The following is a 13712-nucleotide window of genomic DNA, read 5'->3' as shown; positions in this document are numbered from 1 at the left end:
GACAGATATCGTTCTGTTGGAATACATCAAATTCTGGTGCTTTTGGAAAGAAGCGGGGTTTGTCGGTTACAGTGAAATCTCGAAAAGCAACTTGAGAATTTTGCGAGCGTGTGCTTCAGGTTTGCTGAACATTTTGAGGCAAGTGTAAATCACTTCTAAGTAAGCTGCGACGAATGAAATGTTCATAATTACAAGCTGCTAGCCAATCTTAGCACTATTTTTGCCTGAGTACTGCTTAAATTACTACAACATGTTTTGTAGACAAAAAAGTGTGACTAATTAATACCTGCAACGTGAGTAGACTCATGTAGGAACAGCAGTGAGAAGAAGCCAAACTAACTCCTTCGGTTGAATATGATTACTATTTCTTGGATTATAGGTAAAAAATTGGAGACCTCAGCCAAAATCTGGATGACCAGCCACTCCAGGCACTTTTCACCAGCTCAGCAGAGAGGCCAGGGAATGAATGGAGGTAGAAGTTGAACTGTGCTCTGGTTCCCTGAGATGGCTCCTTCTCATGAGGGTTATGGGCAAAAGTGTGACTAATGAGAAATGCATGTCCTGCTGGAGCACAGCTGCCGGCGTTCGTTGGATGAGTGAAGACCTGCAGGCCACTTTTCGGTTGCAAGTGTTTTAATGGTGATAAACACGGGATTTTTATCAGATTTTTCAGGCGGTGTCAAAAATGCACATGCAAATTGTTGATCTTGGTTGATCTCAGGACCTATTTTTCCTGTGACAGCTGGGGCCATCTTAGAAGAAAGCAACGATAACAGTGTGATAAAAGCATTTCTCTAGAGCTTTGTAGTTGGTGAGAGAGGATGTTCAGTTTACCCCAGATAGTAGCCATAACGCGTAAACAGCAAGGCTCATACACGCTATTTTCTGAAGCGTGGTTCGGGGAGGCTGACCACTAGCTGCTGCTAATAGCAGTGGAACAGCCACACTCCGAACGTTGGACAGATACACATCTAGGTCACCGCTGCCAGGAGCCAAAAGTGTGCGGCTGCAGCCACTCGGTGAATGTGTCTTTATCACTGCCGTTGTGCATTTCTAACTGTGTTACCGAGGCCCTACATCTACGAGGAACAGGATTGGTTTTGGTTGAATTTTTAAATACCTTTGAAACTGGGCTTTCATAGGAGAGAGAATCTAGGGTTCTTCGCTTTGTTTGTGCAAAAGGGTACTTGGAGGATCAGAAGACTTTCTAGGTTCATAGGGTCACTTGATCATTAGCTTTATTAGCTGGCAAGAAAGGTGGCTTTCATATACCTACAATCGGAAAGCATTCATCCCTGATATGTACCATCTGGATGCAAATATTGTATCTAGAGACTGTGTTTTTAACAAATAATTGCCTTTTCATAATAGGCATAATAGATAGAGAAGATCTATGCAGACAGGTAGTCCTTTGCTTTTCCGCAAAGGAATTCTACCTTTTGCAATTGAATCATAGTGTTTGCCTGTGTGATCAATTGAAATGCCCAAAGCAGGATTTCTAGATCCAGAATTAGAACTCAGGGGTTCCTGATTACCATTCCTTTTTCATATCACTTGGTTTTTAAACCATCTTATAAGAATCCTGTTAAAAAAAAAAAAAAAAAAAGGAAACAAAACCCAACCTTTGCCTCAACCTTTTATTGCATTCATATTTGTGGAAGAAAAGCTGCAAAAACACTCTATGCAGAGCATATGAAAGGTAAATGATTTTACTTTTTAACCATAATATTTTACTTTCCTGAAATTTATCTTCTCTCTTGGAGGTTCCAGACAAGAAAAGAGAATCTCTAACCCTTCTGCTAGCATTATTTGGAATCTCTTCTAAATTTTCTTTAATTGCAAATGTCATGGATACATTGTTGGCAGGATTTGTTGGAATGACAGGGTCAATTAATATATTAATATTTTGGCTTGTGACATATCCCAACAGATTTTTACCTGCCTTTTTTTTTTATGCATATAAAGTTCCTATTAACTTCCCATATCATTATATTCTCTGTTTCCCACAGTAGAATAGGCTTTCCTTACCTCTTTTAATTTCAGTAGCAAGCAGAACGTCCTAAAAATGTTGTGTGTGTGTGTGTGTGTGACTGTGTGGCGTCCGGTGTTTACACTTTTAGTGGACATTTCACTCTCAGCCTTTTCCATCCCCGATGCTTTATGTGGTCAGCTGTGGCTCTGCAAACCTGGCCCGCGCCTGTGGGAAGGCATGAATAGCCCTTGTTGTGCTAGCACACCTGTGTTCTGCGCACAGCTGTTTGGTTCACAACAGGGTTGCTGTTAGCAGTTATGAAACGTTTTCACACCACCCACCCACTATCCACTGGTTTATAACATTTGCTGGCACTTCTGTCCAGCTTGAACTCTTTTTTTTTTTTTTTAATTTAAAGGACACCAGGATACTTTATATATAGGAATAACAAGCCAAATTGGCGCAACACCTTATTAAAAATACTCTCTCTCTCCTGTGTCAAAGATTACTCTTTTTCTGTCTGTGGTAAATCTGCAATTTCTATTTATTTTACTTTTTTCCTCACAGTTATCAGACAGTTTTGTGCTGGCCAGAATTTAAACAGTCTGGAACATAACTTTGTTTTTTTCTACATATTGTCGGAGGTGCAGAGTCACCCATTTTTTCTGTGTTTTAGCTGTATGTTATAATAGAAGTTAAGACACGGAGCAATAAAAGGCTACCATATAGCTAACTTTTTAAATCACCCCAACTGGTTAGATGGATAACTCAACTCTTCTGAAAGGAAGATGGCTAAAGGCTCACTTTTGTGGTAGTCTAGATGACGTCAAATTTCCAAAATGGAAAACAGAGCTAAAAGAAAAAACTAAATACAAAATGAGGTGGCAAAGTGAAGCAGGTGCTCCATACGGAGGGAAAAAAAGACAAATTAACGTAAAAACTGCTTCATTTCTATAGGAGAATGCTATTTAAATTCATAGACTAGGAAGACAGCTGAACTCTTCTGTGTAGTTTTATCAGCTGTGTTTTGTATCTCTCCATGACACAGTATGTGGCTCTTTTCTGAAAGCAGGACAATGTGTTTTGACAGCCCTTGGCAGTGAGAGCAACAGTGAGAAAAGCAAAGCAAAGTGATTCAAATTAACACGAGCTGGCTGTTGCAAAGCTGGACCACAGAAAGCATTTCCCATGAATAGAGAACCTCAGATATTGTAAGATGCAACATAGCCAACCGGGTTAGAAACAACGAGGAAGGGATGCTGCTAACACTGCTCACCATGCCGCCACCTACAGAAAACATCGTTTCTCTTTGATAAGCTACATGGGCGTTTAGCTCTAGTCCTGTTTGACAAGGTGAACAGATCCTATACTGAGCTCCGTTTAGGACCTGCAGGGAAAACAGCATCAAGTGGAAAGGCAAAGCTCAATTAAAATTGCTTTAGGGAACCTTGACCATTCCCGTAGGGGATGGTTTGCATGGGAATTTGTTGCTCTTCTAGAGCATGCATAGGTGTGTGTTTAGTTTGCTATAATGTGACTGCTGATGGCTTTTAGTTTTTAAACACTTTATTGCCCATCGGAAGGGAAAAGATGGAAAACTTAATATAGCTTATTTGTTTTCTAATATTTTTTCTAATTCAAAGGAGAGGCAAATGTCTTTGGTGACCTTAGAATTAAGGATTCTCTGCTGATGGTACAGCAATCTCCGTGAGGTCCAGTCCTGCTCACTTGGCTACAGATGACTGATGTGAGGAATTCAAAACGGTCCAGAAAAGAAAACCCTCAGAAGTCAATCAAAGCTGAAAAATCTGATTTCTGTCATTCGCTTACTTCCTTTCCTCTTCTCGTCTTGCAAGACAATCTTTTCCTTTCATATTCCTTTGCTGCTGGTAAGAACATATTATTTTCGGAGGTGTAGAGTGCTATGACCCATCTCTGTCTTGTGTGTCACAAAATTACTTTCTCCCACATTCTGACTTCCTAAGAATCTTCCTTTTACTTAAGACCCTTTCATTTTGCGTCTCTTCTGAGTGTCTTCCCCCATCTCATCACCAAATGGATCTTACTTTAGATAATTCAAAGTTTCTGTTGTTTTCTTCTCCTCCCACACCTGCCCACATTTGAGTTTTCTTCTCACTCTCATTCCCAGCTGGAAGACCTCCTCTTCTTGTTGTAATAAAACCTTTTAGAAAAAAAATATTTCCTTATGAGTTATGAGGACGACAGTGACCCTTCTGCTGGTATTTCAGTCCCTCATAATCCATAATAGATTTTATCTGCACGGTGCCCTGTGAAGCAGGGAATTGTTGTAGATGCAAGAAACTAAGTGGTTTGCCCAAGGTCATAAAGAAAGTTAATGGGTAAATTAAGCCTGGACCTCGTGGATCCTAATCCTAGCTGTGGAGGCTGTAATATCAATGGTGAGGAGGGTGGAAAGTCCGGGCAGATGATTTGTATTCCTTACTTATGGCCAAATATGACACAAATAGAGGCACCCTGTTCCTGACGAGGAGAGGCGGGAGAGGGGGACATAATTCATGCTATTCAGATTCTGCTATTTAGCATTTGCCGATCCCTAATGGGATATTTGCAAAGTATAATATTTTCTAACAGCTGTAAGGACAAGAGAGCCTAAAATTTCTCCCTATACATAATATCCATGAAATTGCATTGAATATTGTAATGATGTGTTATGCTGCCATTAGCTCCCTGTGAATACCTAATTTGGAAGGTTAATGAAATTGACAAATGTGTGTACTGTATGCGCATTGTCAGTACTAGTTAATGGCAACTCTCACATTTTTATTTGGAAAATTATATAAAACTGAAAGTGACAATTATTGTAACTTCATCTTTTTTGGAATCTAGCACAGTGTGCAGTTTATTTAAATAGGGTTGTATGTGTTTTAAATTTGTATACCATCATATGAAGTCCTTTGCTCATCATGTGATTATATACTTAATTTTTGTATGAATGAATGCGTGTATTGGGGTCTTTTATAGAATATCTGGCCAATTTTTTGGGTTTTGTGTGTATTCCACACTAAAATACCGTTAGTCCTTGTCGTCCTGTTGGCTCAACAGTGCTTGATTACAAAACTGGTGCCAGTTAATTCAAAGAGACATCACACATCCAAAATGTATTTTCCCAGGCAAGGAAAGTATGCTAGAGCACACTGGAAGAGTATGCTCTTGTATTTTCTGTAAATGATTGAGCGCCATAAGAGGTCACTTGCAGCTGCTGCTGCTTTCATGTATGGATTTTATGACATCCTTGAAGTATGGCCCCTAAATATTCCTGTGGCTCTGGAAAGTGCCTCTTTAGGTCAAGGTCACATTTTTAGGTGCAAAGATTTTCTGTCTTGAGATCTCCTTTGGGTCTAGAGCTGTTTGATTAAACAGAGCATCACATAGTGAGTGACCCCTTATGGTACTGGGGATCTCAGATTCACCTGCTGGGAAGCGAGAAGAGACATTATGACAATCCTCTGTGACACACCGCAGCATGGATGATGTTGCCTCATCTGAGCCTTGCAAGCTGGAAAAGGGTGGATGGATGGAGTGCGAGCTGCACAGCCCACTTCCCCTGTTACTTAATCTTTGGGCATCTCTTCAACTCCTTGTGGAGTTTCTTCTGAGGGAGCAGGTGTCACAGAGGAGGGCTGCTGCCCCGAGGAGACCGAATGTGTCACTTCCAAGAACAAAGCGGTCTTTTAAACCCAGCGCTATATTGAGCCTGTGAGTCATGAATCTTTAGATCAATAACCAAAATGTTTTTATATGTGGGGCCAGCCCCAAACAGAGTGACTCAGCGCTGGCAGTTCCGCGTTCAGCACACTTCTGTGCAGGGTCTGGTTTCAGATGACTGCTCGCAGGAGCGGGGCCGGGTGACGTGTGGAGGCTGTGGTGCTGCTTGCGGGCACGGCGGAGCGGAGTTTTCTTTTTGATACTCGGCACACCTGCCCCTCATTCAGCTTCATGCAAGGGCTGTGTTCTCAGGCTGTCCCAGATGCCACCTGCAAGTCAGCAGCCTGTCTGGCTGTCTCTGGCGTTTTTTATAGGTGACTTGGAGGTGCGTGGTTTAAGATGTTCTTAGGCTTAGATTTTCTTGTGGCTTTCCCCCCTTTTGTTATGTTGTATTAATAAATACATGGCATGATCTGGTGGAAGAATACGTCAATTCAGACCCTTTGTTGCAGATGCCACAGATTCCAGTGGTCTAAAACCCTGAAGAGAGATCAAATGCTTGTCTCTCTGCACTTGACAACAGGGACTCATTCTGCTCTTGCTCCAGTCCCAGTGGCCATGTCACATCAGTCTCTGGGTAACCCTCTGTGAGAAGCTGTGTCCATCAACCACCCCACGGACCTGTACCCCAAAAGCACAGATCACACTTAAGTGTTTGCATCAGCTGTGGTAGTCAATGTATACATTGATTTGAAATAGGAAATTTGGAGCCTGGAAAAGCTTCACGCTGAGGTTTGTCTTGTTAAGTAGCAGTGTTTTGCTCGTCTGTGGATTAATGGTTTCCTGATAGCTCGGTAAAGGATAAGCGATGTCTGCACCTGGCCTATTGCAGGGACATTTGCATTTGAAGATGTTAGGCCAGTTAATAGTCAGGGACAGGACACTGAAGCCACCTCCTGAATGGAGAAGGGGAAATGAATTTGAATGAAACTTTATGCAAACTCTGACAAGGAATACAGGGGTGTAAGGTTTACGGACACTGTTTAGTGGTGGACTTGTCAGTGCTAGGTTAATGGTTGGACTCGATGATCTTAAAGGTCTTTTCCAACCTAAACAATTCTATGATTCTATAAGTTAGCCTTCTTCCTTGGCTCCAGGTTCCCTCCCATGAGTATATAGTTGGGATGGAGAGTGTACACCAGCTCTGAGACCCTGGCCATGTAGAGCAGGTGCGGTTTAGATCTTGTTTGGTGGCTAGATACAAAGTGAGACAGAGAGAGGGAAAAAGAAAGTGGTGGGCCTTTTAGACTTTGTTTTAGAGGAAGTTTTCTTTCCTTTTTGACAGCCATATGTTATAAACCTCTCTGCAAGGGTATTGCTCGTTTTGGATTGGATAAATATTTTCCTTGCCTTTGACTTAGCTTGGATTGTGCTGAGGATGGTTTCTAATGAAGGCTAGCATAAAAAACCTACCCTGAAAACTGATATATAGGCATAGTCTAGTAACAGGTAAGTCCTAAACACATTGCTCCACAATATCCCATGATCAACAGAAATTGCCACCTGTGCGTGGGACAGTATGGGACCTGGTAAAGTAGGGAGACTATAGTAGTGTAGAATTCTTGGTTGACCAACATAAGGCAGAAAAGGTCTTGTGCACGCACAGGGTGTCAAAGAATATATTGATCCTCCAGGTTTGGGTTCCTCTCCAGGGCTCTTGGGTAGCACATAAAAAGCTGGTAACGTGTTTAGCTTTCCATTGAGAGCTCTGCCTCTTGTATATGGAAAGATATGTAGTAGTTCCCACAGGACTGAGCATATTTGATACACATGTGAATTATTCTATTCTTATCCGACCAATTTGCTTGTGGACTCTGTGTTTGCAAGAGGGAGATAGATAAGATTGCCGCTGATGAATCAGATTTAATTCAAGGTTAGCAACTAAATTTATGTACTGTTAACTCATGAAATTGGAGTAACTTGGAGAAAGAAAGCAATCATGAGGAACTATTTAAAATTAAATGATTTTTCCTGAAGACAGATAAGACGACCATAATTTTTTTTGGAGCTTTTTATCATTTCAAGCAGAAGAAGATTAATTGTGAGTTATTTTGAGAGAAGATGCTGCCAGGGCATCACAGGGGCTGGGGACCAGGAACGACAGGGCATCCCTGGGCTGGGAACAAAGGAACTTTACCATCCAGGGCCTATCCTGTTACCCCCAGCAGTGATTTCTTCTAGGAAGTCTGTTCCTGCCCTGAAGGTAGTAGGTGCGGAGCCCTAAATCCTCAAAGAACATTGAGTTTTTCAACACCTAAGAGGCCACGGAGAGAAAGGAAACCTCTCTAGCAGAATGATCCCTTGCCTTTAACAGAAAAAATTATGCTGGAAATCTGGCTACGAGCACAGAGTGCATGCAGGGCAGTATAAAAACATGAAACTGAGAAACATAACAGAAAGCTCTCCTGCTACCTGGGGAACATAACAGAAGTCCCAGCTATCAAGCAAGTGTGGATAATTATTGCTTCATTTATTTCAACATCCAGTGAAAAAATTCTCACTAACTTCAAGAAATGCTGAACTGAGCTCAGGGAAAGATAAAATATAACCTAGGTTGTTTAGCTAGTAGAATTTGGAGAATGAAGGCTTCATTTATTTTCTTGTAAAAACCACCAGGTATAACATATAGAGAGCTGTGTTATACCTACCCTTTCCCCAGCTTGAGACACACCATAGGGAATGTGTGATACCTGAGGCATAGGAAATGGTGCTACGCTAGAAGCAGAAGAGGCAAAAATTAAAGTTCACAGTCCTGGGAAGGGTGATTATTCTGTTGCTTCTTGAATATATTTGTTTCATCTGTGAAATTCAGCATCTTTTCCTAAAATGTCTATACTATGCAAAAAAAAAAAAAACCAAAAAGAAAAAGAAGGGATGCCATTTCTCTGAATGCATTTAGTACAAGTCGCAGCTCTGCCTATGCAGCTGTTTCCCAAGCTAGAAGAAAAAATAATGCTTTGGCACTCAAGAGCGAAGAGTCTTGATAAAAAATCATGGTTTCACCTCTAACTTGCTAACCTCTGATTTTAAATGTAATAAAAAAAGGGGGAATACCTGCTACCAAAAAAAAATTATCGAAGCAAGGAGACACAGACAAAATAGCAATGTTTTTGATGTGAGTCTGTGCTGTGGTGTCCTCTAATTGGGAGACAAAACCTGAAATCTTGCCTCTTAGCTGAGGTTGGGGCGCAAAAATCGTACTGAGTCCAACCTATCTGGATTTCTCTACTGTAATTTTCCACTTTCACAGCTGATGAACTAGCACTCAGATTATTTGGCTTTCTTCAGACACTGTCAGTATGGAAGTTTTCATGGCTTTCATGGTTCTTCTGATATTCTCTCTATCCTTTAATTAAATGTATGTTGGACATACCATCCAGCTTTCAAAATTTCGCTCAATTTCTCCCGTGACTAGGTTTGTCATAGTCAATCCAGAAGTTCACCCAGGTGGAAGTACCTCTCTCTATCCATTGTCTAGTCCAAAATGGTTCAGGCTATATAGAATTAACTTTCCATAACCACAATCAAGTGTTAGCAGTGTATTTCGCAATCTGCTCGTCACCCTTGTTGCCCTGGTAGAAAATCATCTTTCTGGATCATATTCAAGGTATTCAAGTGCCACAGGGATTAGGAAGAGTGTTACCAGGGAGGTAGAGGAGGCTGTCAGCTTCACACCAGCACTCCCCAACGAGGTGCAAGTCCTTGTTGTAGTATAGTATGTCACATCCCTGCTGTGCTGGTGCTCAGCATATAAATGCTGGAGATAAAGAACTGTGCCTGTTCCAGTTTCTTTCCTTCCTCTGTGTACTCTGTGGCTTTAGGTCCCTATGCCAACCTTTGCTGGGGTTTTGATTTGTTATTATTTCCCAGAGAAATAATGCTGTCTGAGCAGGTGAGCCTTGTAGGAGCAGCTTTTGGCCCTGGTCCTATAGGGTACAGACAGCATGTGGAATACAGGGCATGAGGGATGCTCGGCACCCAGCATTTATAGGAGGTTTTTTTATTTTGACTTTGGTGAGTCTGCCTGGGTGAATGAGGCTTACCTGTGGGAGTTGTAAAGTATGTTGCTAAGCTTATTTTTGGTATTTCTTGCTAAAATCTTCTGTGCCTGTTGCCAAACATACGAGGTTTGTTTTCAGACTCTAACTTCTCAGGTAAAGCTGTCATGTTTATTCTGACTCACTACATCAACACATAAATATGAGATTTTTGTTTACATTTATTGCTTTTTGTGTATCTTTAAATATCCTGGAAATATTTTTTTCAAGGCTTTATTCATTTCCCAGGTATGAAAGAATGAGGGAGAAAGAAATCACTGTATAACTTAATCTCAGAAGGTGTGTTTGGGCTCATACAGTGGCTATGACACAGTTCATTATGGTTAAACCTGGGAGAGATCTGGGTTTATATCTTCCGGGATAAGTAACAACCTAGTTTTGACCATCACTTGACATTAAAAAAAAATTTCCATTTTTCAACATGAAAGCTGTGAGTCATCCTCGAAATGAGCGTCACCCGCGTAGTGCATTTGAGGAACGGTTTGGGGCAGGCTGACTTGCATTCACAGGTTCTGTAATCTGTCATCCACTTTGCAGTACTTTAACTTACATACATTTTCACAGGCTGTAGACGGTGGCTCTCTGCTCGGATTAACCACAAACTCATTCTGCTTCACCACAATTTGACCTCTCTGATGAGCCACACATTAATGTGTTTACAGACTGTATACGTGTATCTGGCTATAGACTTGTCAAGGCATGCACACAGTCGTTTTTATTTTCAAATGTGCTTGGTTTTGGCTGTGATCTGGCTGGTCACTTATTCCTGGTAAATGATTTTCATGCTGTCAGTTGGTCAGTGTTGTGGACGGCTGTTAAATATTGTCCCATCGTTTTTAAAAAAACAGAGAATATAATTCATGGGGATGTTACAGAATCAGATTGGAAAAGACCTTTAGAGGTCATCTAGTCCTGCCGTGTTGACTTAAGGTAGGCAGTCTGAACCAGTTAGCCCCCCCACTGTCTGCTCCAGCCCACTCTGGAGACTTGTCCTGCTCCCTGATGTCTGAGTGGGAATGCTCAGCATCCTCTGACTCACCGCAGTTTATTGGAATAGACCTCAGTTTATTTTACTAAGGCAAGCCACAGGCTGTGGAAGCCAGGCGAACCCTCCGGCTCCATCTCCTTGACTAGGGGGGTGGAGGGGGGCAGAGCAGACAACTGAAGGTCAGGACTGAGCTACGACAGCTGAAGCTCTCTACCATGGCACGTGCATTCACATCCTGGGCTTGAGTTTATAACTGCTGAGTCTGGGCACCTGCTTCTCAGCCGCACCAGGTCTTTCATAGGTTACCTCAGCAGAGGCTGTTTTGAAGCGGGAAGCAAGCTGATCCTGCCATCCCTTAAATTAGTCCCTGCAAGTAGCCCCTGTGATCAACATTTCAGGGAGACTGTACTGTGCCACAGGAATGCACGTTCTCACCTCGGGCACCAGGGCTCAGTGCAGCTCATGAGCCACTCCGGCATCTTTGCAATGTGCTGCAAGTTTGGCATCTCCAGAGGATGGTGGACTTCACCGCTGGTGAGGGATGTGGGTGCTTCCACGTGCTCTTGCAGTTCTCTCCATCCTTCGTAACAGTTTCATACTGGAACATGCTCTTCAGAGCTGATAGCCTGTTGTTGGCTGCACTTTGCCCCGGTGAAAGCTGAGCAGGAGGAAAGCTTTGATGCCCATCCTGCCAGCCCATCACGGAGTGCCAGCCATGATGCAGTCGGTTGCTGTGCTCTGCAGTGCCCACGCTCACATGGTGTCTGTCCCCCACACAGGGATGTGGCAGGGTGGGCTGAGGGATATGAGTAACAACCTCCTCCAAGGCCAGGCATAAGTAAATGTCCCTTAGTCACTGCCTTCTGATCCAACCTGTCTTTTAATTTTTCCATTGCTGTGATTTCAAAGGGGGAGATTGTCCAAGTGGTCAAACAAGAACGGTCCCAGGAATTTATTCAGGGGTTTCAGCTGATTTATTTTTGAAATGCACTTTCTCACTTGCTCTGACATAAGACATGCAAAGGTAATGTGCTCCTCTGCCTTTCTCTTTCCTTTTTTTTTGAGCGTGTAGAAACTTGTTATCAGTTTCATTGTGCAGATGAAAAACTACGTCTTGAGCAACATCTATAAATGTCACAGAGCTGGGGTTTTTCGAGTGTTTACTGAGAACATATTATGTTTTAGTGTCTCTATCATAAATACCTTTTTGTTAATCTTTCACCCTCACTAAATCTATTACAAGCTTTAATCAACCTTTCTAAGCAGTAATAAAATGTTATCAGCAGTTGGCAGAGATTATAAGTGACAGACCCTAATGTTTTCTAATGATTGTCATTATTTAGAAGGTTGTTTGTAGTTTTACAGAAAAATAATTAGATCTATTGCATACATTTGAAGAGAGGTGGAGTGTGGCTCCTCTGATAGTTTACTCTCAAGAAATCTAATTTGTAAATAATTACTTGAAAGGAAAAAAACCAACAAGCCAAAGCTGAATGGAAATTCAAGATATATTTAGGCAAATGCAGGCTGAAGAGAACATGTTTTATGCTAAAAAGACAGGACATTCCCCAGATGAACACATACAGTTCAAGTTTTTCACCTATTACCAGCAAGATCTGAAGTCTGAATTTCCAAGAATACATCTCCTTTATCAACTTGTCACCTTGTTACACACACAGAAGTAGGCTTCACAAAACTATCATTTTATATTATGCAAATTATTTTCCCTTTTAAGAACAAGTCAGTACTCTTTCGCTTACTTGCCATGTTTCTGCAACTGGTGAAGTGGAAGGTTTCGAATGGGACATAAATGAAGGTGAGATTTTTTTGGTCCCCTTAAAGTTTAGAGGTTGGATGGTGTTTTTTTTTGTTGTTGTTGTTGTGTTTTTTCCTCCCACATAAGAGAAGATCCTGTAAGCGCTGTGTTCTGGCCAAATTTCAGATTTCATCTCAAATGAGATACATTTTCCTGCATTCCCAATGGTGTTACTATATTTTAATTTTTACTGTCCTGACTCTCTCTTATTATATGACCCCAGGTGTGTGTCTGTTGAGAAAGGGCACCTATGAAGCACTGCATCAAATACTTGTGGTGAATATATCTACAGTACACCCAGTAGAGATCCTCCAGATACTTGCTTCTCCCCCCAAATCTGAAATCCTCACCAGCACCGGGCAGGGAGTGTTTTATAGTTTAATGCTGTTTCATGCCCAGTGAATGCTCACTGCTGACCTGCTTTCAGAGGGTATAAAAAAAACTGTGCAGGTGTTTAGGTCTCGTAGATGTGTACGCACAAGTAAGCACACACACACGCGCGCGCACACACACACACACACACATGATCCTTTAGGCTAAGCGACCAGTTTAAGCAGGAGTGGGGACCAAATCACATTAGTGTAACTGAACTGGATCTTAGCTTTTTAATCGCAGACCTCATCCAGCCTGCTTTTAAGCCTCAAACTTGAAACTCATTCCCCCAAGTACACTCTCTTCTCTGACTTCAGCTTGCCTCTTGCTCGGCATGAGGATCAGCCATGCACTCAAGATGAACTTGGGCCTTTTTTTTTTTGCGAATGATTATTAATTTCTGTGTATTTTTTGAAAAGTTTGGTTTACTTCTCGTGGTGGGTTTCTGTTGGCCAGTGTAGATGTTGACTCTCTTTATTCCTGTCATCACATCTTAGGCATTTCTAGAGTGTTATGCTGACCGCCCCTTTTTGTCTCTAGTGATCTCTATTTCTGCACATCCCAGAAACTTCCTTGTTTAATTCTGCTTACAAAAAGGATGATATGTTTAAAACAAAATTAAACTGATTTTTAGGTCCTTAGTAAAAACTAAACGGGGAGCTTTTTCTAAGCAAACTAGGCATTTTTAGCAAGTAATTCCTTTTCTCAAACTCTCCATTACCCTGGAGAAGGATGTGCATCCTAAAGATATTATAAAGT

The sequence above is a fragment of the Chroicocephalus ridibundus genome, chromosome 3, assembly GCF_963924245.1.
Source record: "Chroicocephalus ridibundus chromosome 3, bChrRid1.1, whole genome shotgun sequence".
NCBI lineage: Eukaryota > Metazoa > Chordata > Aves > Charadriiformes > Laridae > Chroicocephalus > Chroicocephalus ridibundus.
The sequence above is the reverse complement of the archived record's forward strand: the minus strand, read 5'-3'. Positions refer to the sequence as shown.